Raw genomic sequence first — 26,409 nt, 5'->3', positions numbered from 1 at the left:
TTTTACATAAACATTTCTGGATAAAAATATATAGAAGATAAAAGATATAAATTAAGCAATCATGTGTTTGAACACCTGTTGGCTGTGTTTAACCAATTGGCCTATAGGGGTGGTCATTTGAGAGTCAGTGCTTAGGAATTGCAAGGAAGTGACATAATGATACCCTTCTGTGTCTAATGTATACAAGTGTGTTTAGTATTTTGCAGATCACTGTGTGTCTTGTTTTGCAAAAAGTGTGAAGCTGACATTGTTTTTATAGTGGTGCAGATCTGGGCCCATGTTCTGCTCCTTGAGTGTAAGGTTGGATAATTGTGTAAAACTTTTGAATTTAGTGTTTATGCAATCGAAAAAAACTGTAATGATTGAATCTTAGCTTAATAAGCTGTGGTTGTGTAAAACGACAAAAGCTGCTCACAAGGCAGAGGAAAGGAATGACTCATCAGAAATGTCACAGATCGTTTTAATTTAGAAAAAATATTAACATTACATTGTCTGTAGGGATGTTCCAATGTTGTCCGCCCCATTTCTGATGGTGGTGCCTCGTGATGGTATTTCTGCAAACACCAGTGTTATCTTTGTGCCAAATTAAGACCATGTAATATCAATGGGCACCAGAAGACAGCATTGGGAACTTGGCATCGAGCATAAGCAACCAACCATTATAAAGAAACAAAAAACAGGGAGCCTGCATGGCCTCCTTCATACACTAGCCTCACCACTGCATCCCAGTTTCCTCTGCCCCCCAAAGTCTTAGAAGTTCACTTCACTGTCAGTTATTAGCTGCTCTCCATATGCCACTGTGTGGTCCTGCAGAACAAGGTTGTGGTGCTGGTGCAGTGCAGTTCATCATCATGCATACGTGTTCATAAGCTCATCTACCTGCACCATAACAAATGAGCTGATTACCCACTCCTTGTTCCTGGGTGCAGGGTTGGTGTGTGTGTGTGTGTGTGCGTGCGTGCGTGCGTGTACATGTGTAAGGCAGAGAAAGAATAGGCAACGGGAACAGGTGTGTAAGGGGGAACGGACACCCCATATATCATAGTGTTGCATATATATACAGCCCCCTACCTCACTGGAGAACAGCATGTACCCAAAAGCCCCCCCCAGGTGCCTTTGCACGCACACACACACACACACACACACTAGTAGACGACAACCCCTGGAGCTCGACCTACATGGTGCGTCCTCCTGCCTCAGATCTGACTATTCATCACTGCATGGCACCACTCCCCCACAGGGAGGGTGTTGGGCTTTTTTGGGGGTAGAGAGAGTGAGAAGGGGAGACAAAGGGGAGAACGAGCATGGTGTGCAACATAGTGTAGGGCAGGTTGCCCTTTAAACCTCCAGAACAATGGGACCTTCAGCACTACAGCTGCTAAATAAAAGTCTTCCTGGTAAAAAGATGAAAATGGGTAAACACTGCCGGATCAACATGGGCTAAAAGAAACTAACAGACTGTATAGATTCTGATGTAATATTTAGAGTAACTGCAGCTCCAAGAACAGATGTAACTCAGTCATCTCTCATAGATGGTTTATTTCATCAGTTTTACTGAGAAACTGAAACATGTTCTATGGGTTAACTGTCCATGTTTCTTGAGTATCCAGTCCCTGGCAACCTCACAGTTATCACATGATTCAGGTAATCCTTGCACTTGTCCACTGCTTGCCAAGATACAGTTGGAGTGTGTAGTGCACTGTGAAACCTCAATTAGTCAATTTATTGCCATGCTGCTGTAGGGATGGGAATGTCAGGCCTTTATTTTTTTTTGGTCGTTCACTTTAATCCAAATTCAAATGCGTCACCAACTATTTGATGGTTTGGCGTAAAATTGGGCACAGATATACTGACCTAAGTCATCCCCTGACTTTTCCTGCAGCACCAACCCAAGGTTGGTATTTGAGGTTTCAAACGTCTCTCTAATTAATATTGGGCTTAAGAGTAGTAGATAGACATATTGTTGACCTTAAAATAGGGCCACAGCAGCAGTTTTATAAATGTTTTGAGAATAGCTCACTAGATGGAGACAGTGGGTATAACTGGCCGTTGGCTGCGTTTCTAATACAGCATTCCCATCTCCTTCCACTAACCTTCTGGCATCCTTTTTAAAATCCTCTTTGCTAAGGGAAACAATGACCTCTGAGCTGCAAATGACACACTGAGAATAGCCAGGCTATTTCAGTTCCTGTCTCACCATGTCAAAATTCCTCCAAAAGTTCCACCAAAAGAACCTCCAAAGGTCAAATTTATATTGATGTGTATCTTAATGTTTTTCCCAGCAATAACGCTTATCTATACTTCTTCAGGGTTTTTCTCAATTCTTTTTAACTTTCTATCCATTAAAGAAACTATTTCCTCTAACAGTGTTGCCTTTAGTGTCTTAGATACCTCATGTTGTTTTATTCCTTAACTCTGATGTTGTTTAGCTAGAATGTGAGGGATCCTTCTCCCAGGACAGACAGAAGTGCAATAGATGCCTCATGTAACAGAGAACATCAGAATGATAAAGTATTTAAAACATTGGCTAGAATAAACAGTTTTTAGCATAATAGAAGGGAAATAGACTGTTGAATTATTGTCAGTAATGGTCGAGTATCTGAGTAGACATATTGTATACCAACCTGTCTTGTCGTAATCATAGTCCACGGTCAACAGCCACTAGGATCAGGATCCACCATCACGATCGAATGTCGCCATCAGGATCCACCATCAGCTGTCACCTTAATCATGTTCCACCACCACTATCAGATGCCAAGATGTTACATAATCCGCCATTATTATCACGATCAGCCAACACAACACAGGATCCGCCATTATTATCACGAGCAGCCTGCATGATACATAATCCGCCATACTTATAATGGGGAGGAGAAGGAGAAAGGAGAAATGTGCTCAAGTGACAGCTGTCTCCTCTGATCGATGTCTTTATAGTGATTTTCGAGAGAATATCAACGCATACTGATCGGTGGACGATCAAACGGAGCACCCTGGCAAAATAGCAGTTCACTATCCAATGATTAAGTCATTTTGGGTTACCACTTGTTAAGGACACACACACAAACCTGTGATTTAGGTTAGTCGCCACTGGGACTTTATTTGGCAACTCACAAGGGTAAGGGTAATGATACCACTGTATACCCTCTATATTACAGGCTCAGGCATAGCGTAGCATTGAGCGAATGCTGTGATTATGATCCGATGTTAATTTAATACATTTTGTATACATATTTTACTTCTGCAGTATATTACTGATATATATGGTAAAGGTTGTAATGTAAGGATAAGACAAGTATTGATTCAAAAACAATTTCCACAGTTGTCACCTCAACTTTAGCAGAATTATTCAATTCATGCTCTGTTTAGTCTGTGCCAGTGCTTCATGTTTCGTCCTTAGTAGTGCTAAATGCCCTTGATTCTCCATGTGACTGGTCGTATAAAAGCGAGTGAATCTTTTGTCTTCATTCAGCCTTCAAAATAGGTTTTTTTGAGATAAGACAGAGGGAGACAGAGATTGTGTCTGGCATGAAAAAAATCAGTTTTCCCTCTGGATCTGGAAAGAAAAGGAGAGCAGCGATGATTTTAATTGCTCTCCTCTCATCCACATCTGCCCCAACACATTCATCAGTTCCTCTTCCCCCTCTTCAGAAAGAGGCTGAAGAGTAAGGCGGTGGGATTTTATTTTATTATATGGTGGTGGGTGGGAGGGAGTCTCTCATGGGATGGGGCACATCTGGGAAAGGAATGGTGATGGGGATGAAGAGATGAGGCAGAGAGATTGGTCTTTCTATCTGTGTGTTTTAGTACGAACTTCAATGTGCTTTTGTGTGTGTGTGTGCGTGTGTGTCAGAGTGAGAGTGTGTGTCTGTGTGTCTCTCAAGGGGGGAGGATGGCTGGACAGGGCCTCAAATCCTCTGGGAGTCTGTGATTGGAAGGGAACTGGGACTCAGGGAGTGTGAAGCAGAGGTGGACGAGGGAGAAAAAGACAAGTTGGAGGATGGTAGGTCAGAGAAGGTGGAGGCAGAGGGATGAAAAGAGAAAATTAATAAAAAAGCTCAATTATACGATGAAGAAAGACAAGTACATTTTTCAAAGTTGTTGAGAGGGTGCTCTGCCTCCAGCAAATAGTGAACAGTCCTTGAAAGAAGCGAAAGTGGCTCTCCATTGATGAAAAACATCATTTGAAATCATTGCACTAAACCTGTGCTTTCACTTCTTTTTAAAGAAAAGAAAATCTGACCACAACACCGTCACATTTTTTTCTAATAACAGCCTTCAACAGAGCATAGTCAATGGGTTTCAATACTGAAGTGAGGCTTTTTTCTGTCTTTCAAAGAACTTTTCCTCTGAAATACCAACATATTCATTCTTGCCATAATTGCTGATCCACTTTTGATACAAGGTAGAAGGTTTTTTGGTAGCAAATCACACTCTCAAACTGTCCAATAACAGTAGTTGGTGAGGAGCATATTTTTTTTTCAACACAGCAATATTGATTGGACATGACATGATGATTTCTACACTGAAATGTCTGATTGATTTTGTGCTTCTTCTCTACTTGTTGGATAAAATTAAATGAATTAAAGTTAACTTTAATATTTTGTTATAAACGGTTTATCAATATATCCATGATACTTCTATCTCCTTTCCACTGTATATGACTTGTTGGGAAGATCCCCAGCTGGATATACAGCCTCCATTTACTAGTTAACACAATGAATAAAGTCGAGACATTTAAAGGTTTAAGTGACCACATTAAGAGTCTATCCAAATATCTCACACAAGTGAGCAAGGCGAAAGGTACTCGACCAGTTCAATCTAAAAATAAGACATTAGTTAGTATGATACCTTAGAGAAAGCTGTATTTCTCCCTAACTCCCTGAACAGCATTCTGTGCCAAAATGGGTCTAATTTTTCATCTTATAACCCATACAGCAGACTCTTGGGGAAACTGGAAATGGGCAAGCTAGTTTGACTGTTAGTGGTTTTATGTATTTGTTTTTTTCATTGTTATCTGGCCCTGTTTTGTTGACACTGGCTGAGGCTTGTCAAGCTAAAGCATGCGTAATGTGGATAATCCTGGGATCTTTGACAGTGGACTGGCTAAAGCTAGCTACAGACAAGTGTGCTTGTCAAGATGCTCTAGATTCTGCTTCCACTGATCTGAGATTAACTGTTAAAACTGTAATAATAGAAAAATACTTCAACAGTTTGTTTTTTTTTCAACTTCATAAGCAGTAACTAGTAAGCTTGGACAGGCCCCATGACGCTAAAGCTGCTTTCAGACATGCACTGGACTTCACAGTTTCTCCGTATTTTCACCGCAGTTTCTACAGAGGTTACCAAAATTAAAACAGGAAGCATGAAATGAAATAAACACAATTTAGGAAGAAAGGCAATATCTAACAGTGAGCACATTATGACTAACATTTATCAGAGCATCATTTCAACCTCAACAATCTTTGCATTGCAAATGCTAAACTAATGGAGGTAACCTGTACAGGTAATCAGGGGCATAGTGCCCCTAGTGAGCCCGGAAGCGCAGATTTTTCACAAACGTGTGGAACAATAGGAAAATAATTATTTGACGGATGAGATGGATGCAGAGGATGAAAGTTCTCAAGGGGAAGCGGAGGATGAACTTAAAGTTTTTAAAGATCCAAGCGTGCCCCCCAAAGTGATGAGTCTGCTAAATCAAAAAAATTGAAGCCTGCACGAGGCATAAATAAAACTGAATGTTTTATTTATGCCTGAATGTAGTCTGGATTGTAGCTTGCGCAAGGGTGGCTATACTACCCACGATTACACCGTAGAAGACATAAACATTTTCTGAGTGAAACAAAGAATGTCAGTATGTTCGTATTGTTGATTGTTTCCCTGATCTTGTTCAGTTCATGTCAAAAACAAAGCGTTTCATTTCTAACCCTGAAGTTTACCGTTTAACCAAGTTCCTTACAAAGTTAAATACCCTTCTTGGTAAAAACAGTAAATCAAAGAAGGCAGCACCCAAACAAGCAGCAAAATGATTGTTATTATACAGGTTATTTTTATTTGTTTTTTGTTTTTGATCATGGGTGATTTTCGTGTAGCCTTCCTAAATATCAATGGGGCCAGGGATTCCTTGAAAAGAGCACAGCTTCACCTGTTGTCACGCATTAAGCGTCTAGACGTTCTTCTATTGCAAGAGACACATAGTGATGCAAGGAACGCAGCTGATTGGGCACTAGAGTCGGAGGGTCTTACTTTTTTGAGCCACAATTCCAACGTTAGTGGTGGAGTTGCATGTCTGTTTGCTAAAAGTTTTATTCCAATTTCTTATGAAGTGGTGGAAGTTATAGAGGGAAGATTACTAAAGGTTAGAGCCAGTCTTGAAAATTATGTTTTTGTTTTTGTGTATGCCCTAACCACTGCAGCAGAAAGAGTGGCTTTTTTAGAAACATTGTCCACTGCTATTTCTGGATGCATTGGTGATGAATATCTGTTTATTTGGGGGGGATTTTAATTGCACAGAGCAAGATATGGACAGAAATCATGTTGAGCCACTTTCGCTCTCACGCAGAAGACGCAGTGTAAGATTAAGATTAAGATGCATTTATTAGTCCCAAACGCATGCACAGGAACACTCATGCAGGTAGGGAAATTGAATCTCTGCTTTTGACCCATCTGGTGCAGGACACACAGAGCAGTGAGCAGCCATGTACGGTGCTCGGGGAGCAGATGTTCAATCAAACCAGGTTCGTCTTTTGTTGTCTCTCCGTGGAGTCGAACCAGAGACGACAAAATTCTTCTTTAGCTTGGAGAAGAAAAATGGCCAGAGGAAATGTATTCATTCTTTGAAATCTGAATCTGGAACCCTTTTGACCAGTGTGCATGATATTCGAAGTAGAGCTACACGTTAGTGTGGCAAGGCTCCTGGCCTGGATGGAATCCCTATAGACTTTTATAAATCTTTTTGGTCTGTGGTGGGGGAGGATTTGCTTGCAGCACTGCAAGCAAATCCGACCAAAAAGATCAACAACAGTCTTGCTGGAGGACTCCTGCCGGTGAGCTGTCGTAGGGCAGTCACACTTCTACCTAAGAAGGGTAACCTCACTGATATAAAGTGCTGGAAGCCGTGTCGCTCCTGTGTAGTGACTATAAATTATTATACTGTATTCCCAGTAGATCCATTTTTGATAATATTGCTCTAGTACGTGATGTTATAGACATGGCAAAAATGTTGGGGCTTAAAGTGGGGTTGGTCTCATTAGACCAAGAGAAAGCTTTTGATAGGGTGGAGCATAGCTATCTGTGGGATACTTTATATGCCTTTGGATTCAGTGAAGGCTTCATTCAGAAGGTCAGGGTTCTGTACAGTGATGTGGAGAGTATTCTCGAAGTCAATTGTGGTTTAAGAGCTCCCTTTAAGGTTGGCAGAGGTGTGAGGCAAGGATGCCCTCTGTCTGGTTTGTTATACTCTTTAGCAAAAGAGCCTCTTTTGCAGAGATTAAGGATAACTCTAAGGGGGGTGTCTGTGCCTGGGTTTGTGGTACCTCTTTGTGTGTCAGCCTATGCTGATGATATAGTTCTAATGATTAGTGGGGGAAGGGATATAGAGATGGTGGTGGACATCCTTAAGGAGTTTGGGTTACTCTCATCAGCCAGGGTTAACTGGTCAAAAAGTGAGGCTCTTGTGTTGGGTCAATGGGTGGAGAGGGTGCCAAGGCTCCCAGATAACTTAAGATGGAGGAAAGATGGGTTCAAGTATTTGGGCGTCTTTCTGGGAAATGATGAAGTCATGGGGAGGGGGGGGCGGGAGGGGGCGGTTGAAAGTGTTAAGGGAAGGCTTGAAAAGTTGAAGTGGCTTTTCTCAAAAAATGTCCTACAGGGAGCGTGTACTCATCATTAACAATCTGGTAGCTTCGTTCTTCTGGCATAGATTAGCCTGTGTAGACCCTCCACCTGACATGCTACAGAAGATTCAGTCTGTTTTGGGGAATTTTTTGGGGATGGGCTGCATTGGGTACCTCAGTCTGTTTTGTTTTTGCCAAAAGATGAGGGGGGGCAGGGCCTCATACACTTACAGAGTAGGACTGCAGCTTTTAGACTGCAGTTTGTAAAAAGGCTATTGACTGGGCCTACAGATGTTGCATGGAGGGGTTTGAGCTGTGCAATACTGAAAATGGGGGGGAATTTGGGGTTAGACAAATCCTTGTTTTTGATGAAACCAGATGTGAGGTTGTTTTCAAAGTTGCCACTGTTTTATCGTAGTTGTTTTAAAGTCTGGGCCTTGTTTAATGTCAGACGGCTTGGCCCTGCAATCTCCTTACATTGGCTCTTGCAAGAGCCTGTGGTCGGAGGTGCTCATCTGGATGTCTCCTCGACTAACTTCCCGGCGCTACAGAAGATGCTGTGTGGCTCCAAGATTGCACTTTGAAAGATGTAGTGGATCTGACGGCGCCATACTTTGGGATAAGGAGGGGGTTTGCTGATTCCTTGGGGATGAGGTCGCTTCGGGTGGTATCACAGCTCCTGGAAAAATGTCATGCTGCCTGTACCACAGATGAGACTGAACTGCTTGTGAACTATTGTGCAGGGGTGTGTCGTCCGGACAAGCAGGACCTTTTTCCCTGGGCTGGTAGTCTGGCCCAATCTGGACGGGTGTACAGGTCCACTTCTATCTAGGAACCCAAACACTATGCTGCTAAATATGGTTACAGGGAAACAGTTGTATCATGCATGTGTAAGTCAGGAATGTCCTTTGTTACCAAAGGGAAACCGTTTTTCATGCTTTTACGCTTTGTTTAAGGTTAGAACCTTTGTTTTGCATGCTGAAAGATGTGTTTGGTGCATTTAGTGAAGATTTCTCCACTGAGACGTTTGTCCTTGGTTTTAAGTTTGTTAGCAAAAGACAAAATGTATGTAAAATGTTGAACTTTGTCCTGGGTCAAGCCAAGATGGCTATTTACATTACTAGGAGAAATAAGGTCGAGCAACAACCAGGGAGCAATGACAGTGTCGTTGCTCTGTTTCCTGCCCTGGTAAAAGGCAGAGTTGTGGTTGATTTCAGGTTTTATGAGCTATAGTAAAATCTCGAAACATTTAAGGATGTATGGTGTGTCAAAGAAGCGATCTGCACTGTAAAAGAAAATGAATTGCATTTTAGCCATATTTTATAATTTATTTTAATGTTTGTTTATCTTTTAAAAAAAAGAATATTTTGATTGAAAGGAATAATTGATTGCCCTACTCTTGTTCTGTAAAACTGAATAAAGTAGGTATTTAAAAATCTCTCTCTCTCTCTCTATATATATATATATGTATCCATCATCACCTATCATTTAATTCTACAGTAATCAATCACTTGTTCTTCAATGATATTGTCAATCTAGTAAGATTTTGAGAGTGGGGTACTTAAATAACACTGAATATCAATATGGGCCGTGAATGATGTGATCTACAGAAAAGGCGATCTGTGCTTGATTGGTTTGGTCAGCCCTTACTCTTCACTAATTGAGTCATTAAAGTTTGATTTTAGTAGCTGTGAAACCACTGGGCGTGGTCATCAACACGACTGCGCTTAAATCGCGGTCTTGTGTGACACTGGACAGAGTAAAAATTGTGCTCCATGAGCATACAATGCCCTGCATATAAGCGCCAGAACGTGGAAGTTTACGCTATTCTTTAAAACCACCATTATTGGCGTGAGATGTGTTTTGTATACGGTGGCTTGCCAAAGCTTTGGAATAAAGGTTTTTTTTTTTCTATTGAGGACGTAGTTGTGTGCCATAAAATGTCTTAATGCAACAAAGCAGAAATGTGCATCATCCACATGTCCTCAAATGTACTGCAATTCTACATGTGAATATACACTCAAACACATGCTGCATTTTGCCCCACCCCAGCTCACAGAAGGCTGAAGGTTTTTGGCTGTTCATCGTAGGGGGTCTTTGAAAAAAACAAAAAAAAGGGTGGGGAAGTAAGGAGCGAAGCCGGAGGAGTGGGGCTTCCAAAGGTGGTGTCCTGGATGCTAGGAGGCCTCAGAGGACCCTGGGATGATTGCCTGTAACCTTCCCCCTCTCCTTGCACTGTTCAAGGACTTAGTCCTGTGTGTGTGTGTGTGTGTGTGTGTGTTATTTTAAGCACTTCAGCATCACATTTGCCATTGATATATGTCGGTATGCAATGGTTTGTGAGGTGCAGTTTAAGGATTCTCAACAGTAGGGCTATCCCAGGCTTTAGATTGTGTGTTTGTGTGTGTAATGGATTGTCTGATAAGTGCTCATTATTCACCCGCACTGGGTTTAAGAGACACAAACCTCCTTAGTTGAACAGCTCCGGTGCCTCTTTTCTAACAGATATTAATAATTTCTGTAAAACTAACATTTCATGTATATTTCAGCAGCTGTACCAGGAGGCAGATGACTCAGCAAGCAAGAAGGGGTAGAGCAAAACACACATTAAAACACAGAGTGGAACAGATGAGCACCAGATTAGTCCTCATTATGCAGCATTAATCATCTTTAATCTGTTCTTAATCCAATATCTTTACCTCACTTTATTAATGAGACACACTTAAAGACTAGATAAGACTGGAATTAAAGACAGTCTTAGTGAAAGGAGATGGACTGATGGTGGGAAGGGGGGAAACCAAGTCACAGTGAAGGAGTAACAGAGGAGAGACACTCAGAGATACGACAGCTCCGGACTACTACCTCCAACATCCTCACTGTGCTGCGTTCCAGGCAACTCAGATATTCCGACCTCCTGCCACATAACGAAATCCATTGCATTCCTTCAAGACTCACACTGCACAACATATCATGCATAGTTTTATCTATGAAAAAATAATGTCATCAATGAAATTCTTAATGATCAATTAATCGATTGCGATTAATTATGCCCAACCCTATTGTGGAGCTGTTGAGCTGTATTGCATCATACTTACAAGTGTTCTTGTTATTTGTCCCGAGGAGGGTCAGCTGAGAAAAATTTGTAATGTAATCCCATGTAAACAATGTACAGGTAGACATCTTTTTTTTAACTCCAGCCAGGCCTCACAAATCTGCGCACTCATTCCTAAAACTTTGGATATTGCTATGCTGGACTGAGGTCACCCAAATTCAGGAAATAATGACAATCGATAGAGAATAATCTCTTCCCCAACCAATAGGGATACACAGCTGTCTGTCAACCACAATTTTATTACATTTTCCTCATATGTCCAACATACGATTTTTTCCAAAATAATTTTTGAATACTTCGTCCACTATACGTTCCAACACACATAATATTTTTAAACAAACACATAGGACTTACAAATGCATATATGCATTGATGCATTTTTGGTCGGATAAGTAAATGAACAACATTCAAATTGCAACAAAGCCATACGGAGATGTTCTTTTCTTTTAATCTCCTAAAGGCAACGCTGCTTGCAACATTTACACAATGACCTGATAATTCACTAATGATGACTTCCACACATTTTAAATATTTAAATACTTACTTAAAATGTATTTTTTTTCCATTTATTCAATCCTATTTATATAGACTTCCTGAATACGCACATTCATTTGGGGTATGTTTTTTTACTACAAACTTTCAGAACACTGCAGTAATCAGGTTTCATTAAAATGCCACTGAATTCTGACTAAATCAAGTCTTTTATCTCCATCTTTCTTTTCCATGGGGGCGATTACTTTAGGCGCATCAAAATTCTAGCCAACTTATCTGCCTGTCAACACGACAGACACCTCTCATCCAGCCTCTGAGTCACATCAACCTGCCTGCTCCAGAACAGGCTGTGTGGATGAGAGAGGAAGCACAAGCAAAGAAAAAACTGACAGAAATGAAGCAACATATTTTTGTTGGGGGGTTAGGGGCTGAGAAAAACAAGCTGCCCAAAGTTATACTGTATTGTCCCAGTGGGCCTCCAGAATCACAGATCTGTTCTGTTCACCTCTGAGCAGTCATCGATGCACTGTAAAACGTAACAGTACATCTTAATAAATTAAGTAAGTGACAATAACTTAATTCTCAAACCAATTGTCAATTACTTTAACATTGCACAAAAGTAAATTATAAGGTATTTTGAGTGCGCTTAAATTCGTAGATCTTTTGTTTCATTGACTCGTTTTCTTTAAGTTGATTTATATACTATTTTAAAAAAAAGCAGTTCCTATGGGCTGCTATTTTCCTATGGTTTAGGATTTTAAATTGTATATTTTTTTTAGAGATGAGCCGGATACTCGGCTGTGTCCGGTACGGATAAAGCACTTTTGCCGAGCACGAGTATTATACGAGTAATACGAGTCAATATCTGTGCTCGGACTGAATGAAAATCCTCACACAGCGTGACAGCGCTCCTCCCCTTCACACACCGCTCTGCTCACTCACTCACTCACAGAACAGCTATCTGTCTCTCAGTCACTCAGGTTTGCGGGTCTACGTCAAGCCGGACGCGCTGTCACGTCAGTTTTCCCCCCCTGCGGAGGACACGGCGGCGGGCACCATTTTGCCATCCTCCTGTGTGGTCGGAGCAGCGGGCTGGGAGATCGAGGGTGTGGTCCAGGGGGCCCTTAGGGACCAACCGTCTCCGCAAGGCTGTCCTGCAGGCAAGCTGTTTGTTCCCTCTGCAGTTAGGTCTCCAGTTCTGCAGTGGGGACACTCCTCCCGGGTTGCTTGCCATCCTGGTTACCGGCGGACCCTGGCCCTCATTCAGCAACGGTTCTGGTGGCCTTCAATGGCCGCCGATACCAGAGAGTTCGTCGCTGCCTGTTCTGTCTGCGCCCGAAGCAAGGCATCTCATCAAGCTCCTGTTGGTCTACTGCGCCCCTTACCCATCCCTCACCGCCCTTGCTCACATGTGGCGGTGGACTTCATCACTGGTCTCCCACCTTCTGAAGGCTGCACTGTCGTACTTACCGTGGTTGACCGTTTCTCCAAGTCAAGTCACTTCATCCCACTTCCCAAGCTGCCTACCGCCCTGGAGACCGCCAACCTGTTGGTCACGCACGTTTTCCGCCTTCACGGCATTCCTGTGGACATCGTTTCGGACAGGGGTCCGCAGTTCTCCGCTAGAACATGGAAAGCGTTCTGCCAGGCGTTGGGGGCAACGGCCAACCTATCCTCCGGCTACCATCCTCAGACCAACGGCCAGACAGAACGGGCAAATCAGGATTTAGGGGCGGCTCTGCGATGTGTTTCTGCACAACATCCGGCTTCCTGGGCCACACACCTTCCCTGGATTGAATACGCTCACAACTCCCTGGTCTGCTCCGCCACAGGTATGTCCCTCTTCTTGGCTTCTAATGGGTTCCAACCTCCGCTTTTCCCTTCCCAGGAGACTGACGTGGCAGTGCCATCCGTTTGAGAGCACATTCTTCGGGTTCGTCGGGTTTGGCGCGAGGCTCGGGCAGCTCTCGTCCGGACTGCTGCTCGCAACCAGCAAGTGGCTGACCGCCACCGCATCACAGCCCCGAACTACCAGCCAGGACAGAGGGTCTGGCTGTCATCCCGGGACCTGCCACTTCTCACGGAGTCACGGAAGCTGACCCCTCGGTTTATTGGTTCGTTTGAGATCGAGCGGATCATAAACCCTGTGTCAGTAAGGCTTAAACTTCCCGTGTCTCTCAGGATCCATCCGACGTTCCACGTTTCTCTCCTCAAGCCAGTGGCCTCTAGTCCCCTAAGTCCTCCTGCCGAGCCTCCTCCACCCACCCTGAACATTGACGACCACCCTGCATACACGGTTAACAGGGTTTTGGACGTTCGTCGGCGAGGTCGGGGTTTTCAATACATAGTGGATTGGGAGAGATATGGGCCTTCGGAACGTCAATGGGTGTCCCGTTCAATAATCCTGGATCCCTCTCTTCTCCAGGACTTTTATACCCGGTTTCCGGATAGACCGGGCCGGCCGCCAGGTGGCGTCCCTTGAGGGGGGGGTACTGTGAGGACTGTGTGTATTGTGTTGTTTTGTTGTTGTCTCCTCTTTCCCGTCTCCTCCCTGTGCAGGTTGGTTGTGGCAGGGGGCGTGGCTGGCTCTGGGTGCTACAGACGAGACACACCTGCAATCAATCCCTACTCATCATCCACCCCATAAAGGCCTGGTTTGTCCACCACTTCAGTGCCGGATTATTCACTACTCAACGGTATCGTGTGCGCTGCAGAGACTCTAACCTTCACTGCCTGTGGATATCCTCTAACCTGTGTTTCACTCCTACGCAGAATCTCCTGGTGACTCTCCACTCTACAAACACTTCTTGGTGTCATCCCGGATCATCCAGCCAGCCAGCACCGGCCGCTCCAACCTGCTCCTGCGTTCACATGAATAAACTTTGTTCTTCATTCAACTATTTACCTGTCTGTGTCTGCTTCGGGTTCCGAACCTGACTTCCACCTTAACATTTATTTTTTTCCATGACTTTTCCATGAAAAACACATTTTAAAATTCCATGACTTTTCCATGTTTTCCATGAACGTAGGAACCCTGGACATGTGAAGAAGTGAGTGCTTTAACCTGATGACCAGTATTTATTTATATAGAGCATCGGAGTGATTCCCTCAATTCAGTGGATCCTCACCTCCACTCTGGGATATTATTTGGAAAGTTTTTTTAATTTCTTGTAAGTGATCTCCTATACGCTCTGTGCGCCTGATGGTACAGTCACGTTCACAGTGTAGTTGTTTTATATATTTTTTAGTTAAAAGGCTTGTGTGGAGCAGATACGTTGCACGAGCAAAACTAAGATGTTGGTTTTAATGTAAATTATGAATTGGATCAATAATCTGGCTGCAGTTCACCACCTCACATCTGCGTCGCCACATTCCCGTCTCCAAAACGTCTGACGCATGGGTCGGAGTTTGCGTGGAAATACCTAGATTTCCCCATCAAGTATGTTTTTATAAATCCCAACGTTTGCATGAGAAATGGCGTACGCACGTCTCAGGCCCCGCATTGTTTCTAAGCAACGGTTATAAATTAGATCCCTGGACTGTCTACGGGTTTGTTGAGAGTGACGTTTGATTGCATGTTAGAAATATGGCTTAGTCAAAAGAATTGTCCAAAAAGTTCTGAGTAGAGATCATTGCCTTGCAATAACAAGGAAAAGAATACAAAAAGATAGCAAAAGCACTGAATGTCTCTAGAGATACAGTTGGAAGCATAGCTCAGCGGCTGCTACCAGATTCCTGAGGAGGCAAGTGGTCAAAAAACCTTAAGTGACTTAAGCATCTGCAGCAACACTTGGTTGCAGCAGGCACTGAGGTTTCAGTTTCCACAGTAATGCCGGGTTCACACCGGACGCGGAAGCGACGCCAAAGCGTGGCGTAAGCGTCAATCCCTATCGTGCCGCCGCTTGGCTCTTCACACCGGACGCTGAAGTGCCGGGCAGCGCTAATAATATCACCCGTTGATCCAGAAGTATTCAAGTATATACTTACTTGTTGCTCCAACATTAAGCTACAGCGTCCCAACATTTGGTCTTTTCTTTATACAACATGTTCCGAGGATCATACAACTCACTGTACTTCTCCACTTCAATTATCTATTTAATGTCATCCATGTTGAAAAACTTGAACGTATTCTCCACTCAAGCCTATGTGGAGAATATGTAGCCCCCCCCTCTCTTTTTATATTTATGACTGCTTGTGTAATGAGTTGAAAATGACAGGCATTTAGTTTTTTGTTTAACAGAGACCCCCCCCTATTTTTAAAAGGCTAGTTCACAACTAGTTTAGTGTCAGTCAAGTGTGAATGTTATTTTGGTTGTTAGATGAGTGGTGATTAAAGTGTGGTTATAGTCCAAAAATGAATAGTTTAGTGACTCGTCGTCATGACGGGCTTTGTCGTCGGTTGCACGTATTTTTTCTTTTTGAACTTAAGTTTTAACCACTGTTGTAATAATTCTGTATCACAAATATTGCAGTTCTGTAAGGTGACATTGTTCTGAAATGTGTTAAAAGTATTTGTAGCCAGCTCTTGGCATATGTTTACCAGTGAAATTTGATATGTTCACAAGCTTTACTTTATCGGCAACAGCCGGTTTGCGCCACGTGTGTATGAGAGATATTCAGGGTGTGTGTGTCTATGTGTGTAATCAGAGTAGCTTGTGTATGAGTCACTGTAGTAATTTATGTCCAGTGAATGTGTTTCAGTCTTTTTAATTATTATTTATGTATCTGTCATTTCATGTTTGTATTATTTTTCAGTAAAATGTTAACAGAAAGCACTGTAACCAAATGGATGAATGATGTGTGAAGATTTATAAGTTGTGATTCCACATATTTATGTATCTATTGGTTACACAGTGCTCCCTAGCCTGCGTAACCCTTGCTGCTGGTCCAGATTCCTAGCCTGACGTTGTCAGACTCACAATTCTAGTCAGAATGTGAGTCTGAGACCGCTCCATTGGGCTGTGATTATAGGGCGTGTTTCAACTGACCAGGAAATTAAATTCCTCTTCGCTCAATTGGATAGACCTACAACCAATCAGAGCAACGTAGTGTGTGACGTATGTTAAGCAACGCATTGTGAGTTATTTACTAACACCGGGTTCACACCGGACGCTGAAGCGATGCCGAAGCGACCCTTCAGTGCAGCGTCAAGCCTTAAACAACAGCTGGCTCCCATCCACTCCCATCTTAAAACTCTGTGCGGGTCACACCGGAGGCTGAAGCACCGCGCTGCGCCAAGGCTGCCTCGCGCCGTGCAGCGATCGTTTCGGCGTCGAGTCTATTTTTTACGCTTGACTCGAGTGTATCGCACCAGGAAACACACTGAAAAATTATCTTTAACTATATTGATGACATATTTTACATGATATAAATGATCAAATATGCATCCCATACTTTGAAGTGCCCTTCTGTTGTCCTGGAGTTTTAATTTGACCAATGACATTATTAAATGTCCCCCTCTGCCCATCCACTACAGCCACACAAGCAGTGATACAGATAAAAAGAGAGAGGGGGGGGGGGGGGGGACTACGTATTCTCCACATAGGCTTGAGTGGAGGATACGTAATTTACCCTCGACACCCGACATTTAACGGAGCAAACAGCGGAGAAGTTCTTCAACATGGATGATATTAAATTAATAATTGAAGTGGAGAAGTGCAGTGAGTTCCTGCAGTATGTTCCTCGGAACATGTTGTATAAAGACAACACCAAGAAAGACAAATGTTGCGACACTGTTGCTTAATGTTGGAGCAACAAGTAAGTATATGCTTTAATCTACTGGATCAACGGGTGATATTATTAGCGCTGCCCGGCGGTTCAGCGTCGCTTCAGTGTGAACAGCCAAGCACCGGTGTGAACAGCCAAGCACCGGCGCGATAGGGATTAGTGCAGTGCTTTTGGCGTCACTTCCACGGTCTGTGTTCCTCTTTCAAAATGAATGCGCTGTCGATGTCTTCTAAAACAGACTCAATGGCAGCATCTACACATCTCAGCTCTCCAGCGGCAGGCATGTTTGTTGAAAACAAATTCAACCCAAGGGCACTTTGATGAAGTGGTTGATTACGTTACCGTTGATCATCTGTCCATCATCGTATAAAGCCCGTCCTGACAATCTGATTGGTCCGGATGATTTCGAACCGGGCATAATTTCTCCCCAACGGAGCGACTCCAGACCGAACTTCCCTACCTCAAATGTTGTGGGCGGGGCTAAGTTCGTCTGGCATCCAGGCTAACAGATTCCCCTAGATCTGGTTTCAGTAACAATTGTGTGGCTGTAGTGGATGGGCAGAGGGGGACATTTAATAATGTGGTTGGTAAAGTGGTAAAATTAAAACTCCTGGACAACAGAAGGAGAATTCAAAGTATGGGATGCATAATTGATCATTTATATCATCTAAAATATTTCATCAATATTGTTTTAAATAATTTTTCAGTGTGTTTTCTGTTGCGATATGCTCGCATCAAGCGCAAAAAATAATAGCCAAAACGATCGCTTCACGGCGCTAGGCAGCCTTGGCGCGGCGCAGCGCTTCAGCGTCCGGTGTGACCAGCACAACGGTTAAACATGGGAGTGGGTGGGAGCCAGCCCATTTAAGGCTTGGCGCTTCCGCATGTGGTGTGAACCCGGTGTAAGACCTGTGAATCCGGTGTAAGACGTATACTAAACACTGATGGATTCCATGCCCGGACTCCAAGACATACACCACTACTGACCCAAAAGCACAACAAAAGTCGGCTCCAATATGCTGAAAACCTTATAAACAAGCCACCAAAGTTTTGGAATTCTGTTCTGTGGAGCGATGAAACAAAATTTGAACTTTTCGGGGCTATGGATGAGCAGTATGTCTAGAGGAAGAACAATAAATGATATGCTGAGCAACCTACAGTGAAGCATGGCGGTGGCTCAGTGATGCTCTGGGGATGCTTTGCTGCCTCTGGCACTGGACACATGCAGCGTGTGGAGGGCATGATGGATTCAGTCAAGCATCAGCAAATATTAGGAAAAAACGTCATGCCATCTGTGATGAAGCTGAAGCTTGGGCATCATTGGACCTTCCAACAGGACAATAATCCAAAGCATACCTAAAAGTCAACCAAATCTTGGTTTCAGAAGAAGAAACAGAAGATTCTAGAATAGCCGTCAAAGTCGCCTGACTTGAACCCCATCGAAAAACTGTATGTGCCCATTCTCACATCTTTGCAGCAGTATTTGAAAAAGCCATCTATGTTGATGATTTTAAAATGGCCAACCCTTTAGGAAAAAGAAAAAAAAATACACAAATTCCAAAAAAAGAAGGAGAAGGATTTGCTTTCTTTTAGAACAACAGTAGCACAGGCACTCTGCATGCAAGGCAAGGATATGTCAAGCAAGAAGAGGGGACGGCCCTCATCTGATGTTGAAAGGGAATTCGAAAAAGAAGAAACATCGAGGTTCAGCTAAGGCTAATCCAACACTAGAAGACGGTTCAGATGCTGTGGGTCACTGGCCAGTGGTTGAAAGTGGGCTGCAAACTCCCAAACTGCAAGGGTCTAAATGTGCTCAGATGTTCAAAGTGCAGTGTTCACCTGTGCCTCAACAAGACCAACAACTGCTTTCGAGAATTACACAAGTTAGACTGTTTTCTTCTTGCGAACAAGGGGATACCAGCCCTTGGGACTGTGCATCAAAGTGATTTTGCAGTATTAAGCTGTACTTGAAAAACTGTGATGATGGAAAAGCAACGATTGTACAGAAACATCTGTTGTGTTAAGGCCAATTGTGCCTAATGTCGCTAATTAGCCTCATACCTAAATTTATATATATATTGTATGTGCTATATTGAAATTAACAACTCCACTTAACTAAGCATCTGCATGACAGCAAACAACACAAATAATATATTTTTTATATAATTGTAAATAAATTCAGGCAATACAGGGTTTTAAGAGTGCATTGTTCCAATTATACCATGCACTGTTGTAAGATATTTAACCAATCCATGGCTATTTAAAGGACATTTTCAATATTTTGGGAGAGTTAAATTGAAGAGCAGCAGAAAAGTGAGCAGCTAATGTACAGATTGTTGTTGGTGTTCTATTCAGCTAGTAAAAACAGCCTGCACCTTAAGTAACTCTTTGTGTTTTGTATAACAGGTCTTCCTAATACAGTGTAAATGGATCAGAATGCTGTGCTTAAAGCTAAGGGTCATTCTAGATGATATCAACGCTGAAAGGCCCAATTTCTCTCATCCTGAGACTGTAACTGCCCTCATATTGGAGGTGAAAAATATGTTGCAATTGGCCTATGACTTTTACCTTCACGTTCCAAGACCAAGTTTGACAATGCTCTGTAATTTAGTTAACATAAAGGACCTTCCATCCAAGGAAACTATTAAGATAGTGAGATTTGTTGATTTAGATCTTAGTTCAACCAGCACAGACACAGTGTTCCTGTCCGATAACAATGATTCACCAGAGCATCTTTGTCAATGGCCAGAGATATTTGTTGTTCCAACATTCTGATATGAGCTGGAGTATACTCTAAAAGACGGCAACTCTGCATATGTGAAGGAGGTAAACTCTCAGGTTGATCAGGGATCCAAAAGCATATTAAATGCAATGGCTGCTGAAATATATAAACACAAAGCCTATCCTAGTACCAAACATATAGACAAGGCTCTGGTGAACAAACACCCCTGTCTGAAAGAAAATGGTTCCAAAACGGGGCATTAGGGTTGGAAGAACAGTTTGCACTCCAAAATGGTCAACTACAGGACAAAACTGAGCAGGGCTGGCATAAAAGATATGGCTGTGAATGCAGAAAGGCGCAGCAGGACCAATCCAGAGGGTGCAGCATCCAGGGCCAACATCAAAACACCCAAAGAAGGGGAAGTCAACTTCCATCCTAATTATCCACTGGGAGAAACTAAGGACACATTTGGAGACCATGAGGCTTGGGATGGTGCAGCAGTTCAAGAGGACGTTGATTGAAAGAGACGCGGTTCTCATCCACCAACTCATGCAGCGTACCTTTGCAATAGCTCTGCCCTTGACAAGTACACACCACTGCTGCGAAAGCTCTTCAAAAAGAAGAAGACTGGACGTTTTGCAGAAAAGATGGTCAAGGTTTTAATGGCCAATATTGATCAGGTAAAAACTCTCATCATAGGTCTTCAAAACTCGCAAGGTATTTTTTGCAATATTTTCCATTAATAAAGCTTTTTCACCAAAACCTCAATCTGCTCACCACTATGCCGATGGAGGGGTGGGTGAAGTGTTTGAGTCCGGAAAACACTTGAGGAGTTTCACAGGGAAAACAGCGTTGCAGCTAAATCCAACACAATTAAAGTAAATAGTTTGCTTTTTCCAAAGATTTTTTTTGTATTTTTTCAGTTATAACATGCAATGGCAGTGCAGTATGAAGGAGGAATGATTACATACACCAACTCTTAAAAAAAACATGTTATGTTATTGTATCACATTCACGAGAATAGTACAGATAACCTGAAAACAAAATGACTCAGGCATAAAAACATGACCTAGTTGAATTTTGGTGTTGGAACATGTCCCAGGCACCAATAAACACATGCAAACAAGGACAAAAATGTGAGCAATGCATAATTTTGTGCCAAACATTTTTTTCACTAAGCTTCCAATGCACATCAACATATTTAAAACAATATATTCTTGCAGCAAGCAAATTGCATGAATCACATACCTAATTTACTTCTAAGAGCGAATAGCCATCTTCCCTGGAAGTCATGTATCTTTAGTGTGTCACGTATCACATATCTCCTATATGCAAACGTCTTTTCCACTTTCATTCCCACCCCCTCCTTTATTCCTCTTCTTAACATCTGAAAGAAGTTCCACTCTCAAGACTCACGTCAGATCCCCAATAGGATAAGGAGGCCAGTAGTTAACTTCGGACTGCTTGATTTGCCCTCTGGCTTCTGCTTGAGAGAGTCACCTAAGGACACCTCAGCTTTCTTAAGTGAGCACCATTCCTTCGAAAATGTTCAACCAAAGTGTAGGATCTTCAGAAAGCAAGTGACCCTTTTTCGCTGTATGCTGCATGACCCCGCTCAAGTTTCAGCTCTGCATCTTAGCAAAACTGAGGAGCATGGAAGATGCTGGGCCAAACTGACCTTGCCCCGGATGACTCTGACTCTGTTGATGAGAGTATGTCTGTGCCAACACAACCACTAGACAGGGATGAGGAGCCTTCAAGAACATGAGCCGTAGCTGAAGTGGAGAGGCTATTAAAAAGCTGGGGAGTTGAAACCTCTGTCATTGAGATTACTCTAATAGTCATTCTATCCTGTACTTCATCCATTGTAGTGAGATTCATGAACTAATGTCCAAATAGTGCATCCATGAATTGAAGTCTTAAGTCAGAGTCAAGACCATATTGTCTTTGTACCTCGCTAAAAAGTTCCATCAGCGGATCCAAGAAGCACATTTTGGAAAGTCAACATTTGGCTGCTGCTGTCACCCAGGATTACTTGGAAATGGCCGGCGAATTTAATTCAAAGATTACATTTTAAAAAGGTTGTTGCATATTGTTTTCATGGTGCATGGAACACAATTGTGTGCAGCATTATTCTCTCCTTAAGTCAAAATTTCGTATGCATGATCTGAGAAAGTTTTTCAACTTTGTTACCAGAGTACGAACACATCTAGGTAAGAACATATCGATGAATCCCATATTTGTGCGTCAAACATTCATATGCATGGTTAGTAAACAAGGCCCTATCAGTCTAAAGTGACTGACTCTAACTATGACCAACATTTGGTAAGATTTAATAACTTTGACCTGGTAAAGAGCTCCTCAGATCCACGTGAATTCATCCGACTAAGGTGAAAAGCTGGCGGAATGTAATTATTCTGCTGCACTCAGTGGGCGGAGTTTCAGACGAAACATAACTATTTTCTTTGTTCATAACATGACTGAGATTAATTGATTTTACATCCCTCAAGATTTAAATAGTTATACATGATTAATATATATTCAGATAAGGAACATACATTAATCATGTGCTATACAATTGGTGCATATTGTACTTTTTTCAATGTCGGTCCAGCCTGCAATAATTTGACTGTTAGATGGACTGACATGAGATGCTAACATGGAGGTATTTTTGACCTATACTGCTGCCAGCCACCAGGGGCTGATCAAAAGATTTGGCTTCACCTCACATTTTAGAAGGTATTATGTCATCAATCTTTACAGTTGTGTGTGTGAGTGTGTGTCATGCACATACAACACCTTAGTGTGCACTTTGTCTGCTTGAGTCTGGGTGTAAGCTTGTGTATTGTCACAGCCCGGCTCACGACTGTGACAAGAAGGGAGATGACAGGGGTGAACTGCTATTATTTCAGGATATTTATAAACAGAATAAATTATAATTAGTAACCAAAGTCTCCAAAAACAAAACAGAAAAGGAGAGAGAACGTGTCAAGATTCTGGCCAGTCTTTTAAGGGGCCGAGGTGTGTTCTGATTGTCGCTGACGTCCACTCCCCCTACCGTTCTGGGGAAGGAAGCACAGGGACACCTAGTGTCCAGGTGAGGGTCGAAGGGGTCGTCACAGTATGAATACGCGTACAAGTCTGCGCAGCATACTTGGAGGCATGTGTTGAGGCTGTACAATCTACTGTATAGCCCACTAACACCACACACACAGATGTCTCTCTGTCTATCTGTCTGTCTGTGTTTACCTTCCTCTGCTCTGATCTAGACCTGTGTGGCCTGTGGTGACCAGCAGAGCAGAGTAATTGCCTGTTATCTAGGGGGTCGATTCTTCATGGGGTCCCCTAAATTGCTTTGTATTGACACCCTGTCAGAGTTGGGATCCTCATGTTAACCCCAGATCTGCCCTAAGGTGAGGTGACTCTCCCCAACATGAGCCAAACCTCTACCATGCTCCTCTGTCTGGGGTTTCCCAACGGCCATTGCAGCGGGTCCCTTCAAGGCTCATCAACATAAATTTGAATATTTTAAACAGTTTTAATGCCAGTTAGAGCGAAGCCGAGTGAAACCATCAGATAATTCAGATGGACGTCCAGAGTGTATGACTCTTGACGGATCTAGTACCTCTTCCTAATCTTGTGGGAGGTATTTCAACAAAATCCATCATATTAGGATGACGGCTATGGTGAGGGTGTGAGAGATGTGATTTTGAACCACCCACATGGGGATGGAAAGGAGATGTTTCTGGTTAGTTACTGGGTAGTTGACAAATAAGGCTGAAACAGTATTTTTTTAAATAAAGTTCTAATGAGGATTACTGTCTTATGAAATTATAATGTTCAAATCCAGAATTTTTTTAAACTGCTAGTGTTCCGTGGATTTTTTGAATAATTTCCTTATTTTTCAGCTTTTCTTATAGCTTCAACCACAATTTGTCCTGCGGTGTGACATGTCACTTTGATAAAATTAAAATATTTTACTATTATTGATTTCAAGTACAAAGCAGGTATGTTTAAAGTTTAAGAAGTACTCTTTCAGAATGTTTATTAAAATTCTGCATTTGATTATTTTTCACAGTTGTTTATTTGATTATTCACTTGTGCCGTCTTTCATCACTCACTCTAATGGAAATATTCTGTAAAATTAAAAAAAAAACTACTGAAAATGTCTGCTTTCCTTTTGATAGTTACATTATGCAATGTTTTCATATGTACATAATAATTAAAGTTAATTAACATCAGGAAAAGTAATTTAATTGTATTTGAAGTGGTCAGGACATGCCGTCACACCACAGGACAAGATGAGACATTGTATGAACTTTATTGGTAAAATGTATTAAGAACATTGAAATTTAAAATTGTTCTTTGTTTAAATTATGGTTGTTTAAATACTGTTTAATGAGACATATTTTGATAATTCAAATTCAAGATGATGCAAACTCAAACACAAGTCTGAAATAAAGATGATTTTAATAGACTTTGGCAGGAGAGACATGATAGGCGAGACAGGGGCAGGCAATGATTACAGATGGAGATAACAAAGACTAGAGGATATGACAGAGAAATGAAGAAAAAGAATGTGATATTGAAGAAGAGATCTGAGAGGAGGTGCAGGTTATGGAAAGTAAAATATCTAACGATTCCAAATGTTAACATCGATTTTAACCCCCAAAAACTGAATCTAAAGATCAGTCTTTCAACTTTGATTGCGAGTTTTCCTGACTTGGTTAAATTAAAAGGATAGTTCCCCGAAAAATTCAAATTCACTAATTCTCTACTTGCCTACGGAGGGGTGGGTGAAGTGTTTCAGTCCTCAAAACACTTTTGGAGTTTCAGGGGTAAACAGCATTGCAGCCAAATCCAATTGAAGTAACTCGTGTGTCCTTTTTCAATCGTAAAAAACATACGAATGCTTTCATGCTGCTCTGGCTCAGTTTAAATTCGACTCACGCATTGCACATTATTTTAGCCTAAATGTCCTCTAGCGGAAGTAGCAAAGGTAGCGATGCTGCAGATTACCCTTAGGCTAAAGCTGTTACGGGTGGTTCTTTGGTTGGACCCCAAAGCAGACACAGAGAGCAGTCTAGTGTTGAGTAAGGTTTATTTTAACACCAGAAAACAGAGCAGGCAGGCTGTGGAGGCAGGGTGCTGGCTGGCCGAATAATCCAGGGGGGAAACGCAGGAGGGAAAGCGAAAAAAAACGAGGAGCAGCAACAAGGCACACCGAGGAGTCTGTGTAACAAAAGAAAACACTAATGGTTAAATACGAAACAAAATACGAAGGGCGAGAATCAGAGGTCGTCATAGGTACGCTACCGAACAAGACGGAATTATCTGGCAGAGTAGTGGAGTCGGGACCAGGCTTTTATGGAGTGGATGATGGGTGAGTGATTGCAGGTGTGCCTTGTTTGCTGAAGTGAGGAAGCCAGCCACACCCCCTGCCACAGACACCACCTGCAGGACAGGAACAGAACAGGAGAGGGAGACAAAGACAACACAACCAACAACAGAATCACCACAGTACCCCCCCCCCCCCCCCCCCCCCCCCCCTCAAGGGACGCCTCCTGGTGGCCTACCCGGCTTGTCCAGGAACTCAGAATAAAAATCATGGAGGAGTGTGTGGTCGAGAATGAGGGAGCGGGAAATCCACTGCCGCTCCTCCGGCCCATAACCCTCCCAATCCACCAGATACTGAAACCCCCTGCCTCGCCGACGTACGTCCAATATCTTAGTAACCGTATAGGCAGGGTGGTCATCAATGCTCCGGGTGGGTGGCGGGGGCTCGGCCGGAGGGCTTAGCGGGCTGGTAGACACTGGCTTGAGGAGAGAGACATGGAGAACTGGGTGGATATTAAGAGAGGGGGGAAGCTTTAACTTCATAGCACAGGGGTTAATAACCCGGTCAATTTCATACGGGCCAATAAATTTGGGTGTGAGTTTCCGGGATTCTGTTTGGAGTGATAAATCCCGGGAAGTTAACCATACTCTCTGACCGGGTTGGTAATCCGGGGCCGGGGTACGATGACGGTCCGCTACTCTCTGGTTGCGAGCAGCGGTATGGATGAGGGCTGCCCGGGCCTCACGCCAGACTCGACGAGCACGCCGGAGATGCCCCTGCACCGAGGGTACTGCCACGTCCGTTTCCTGAGCTGGGAAGAGGGGAGGTTGGTATCCGTTGGCAGCCATGAACGGGGACATTCCTGTGGCGGGAGCAGACCAGGGAGTTGTGGGCGTATTCTACCCAGGGGAGGTGGGTGGACCAGGAAGCCGGATGGCGGGATGAGACGCAACGCAGAGCCGCCCCAAGGTCCTGATTTGCCCGTTCTGTCTGGCCGTTCGTTTGTGGGTGGTAACCAGACGACAAGCTGACCAACGCCCCCAGCGCCTGGCAAAAGGCTCTCCACACACGGGCGGAGAACTGCGGACCCCTGTCTGATACAATGTCTACCGGGATGCCATGGAGACGGAACACATGCTGCACCAGAAGAGTGGCCGTCTCGAGGGCGGATGGCAGCTTTGGGAGG

This window comes from Platichthys flesus, chromosome 7 (genome assembly GCF_949316205.1).
Source record: "Platichthys flesus chromosome 7, fPlaFle2.1, whole genome shotgun sequence".
Lineage (NCBI taxonomy): Eukaryota > Metazoa > Chordata > Actinopteri > Pleuronectiformes > Pleuronectidae > Platichthys > Platichthys flesus.
The sequence above is the reverse complement of the archived record's forward strand: the minus strand, read 5'-3'. Positions refer to the sequence as shown.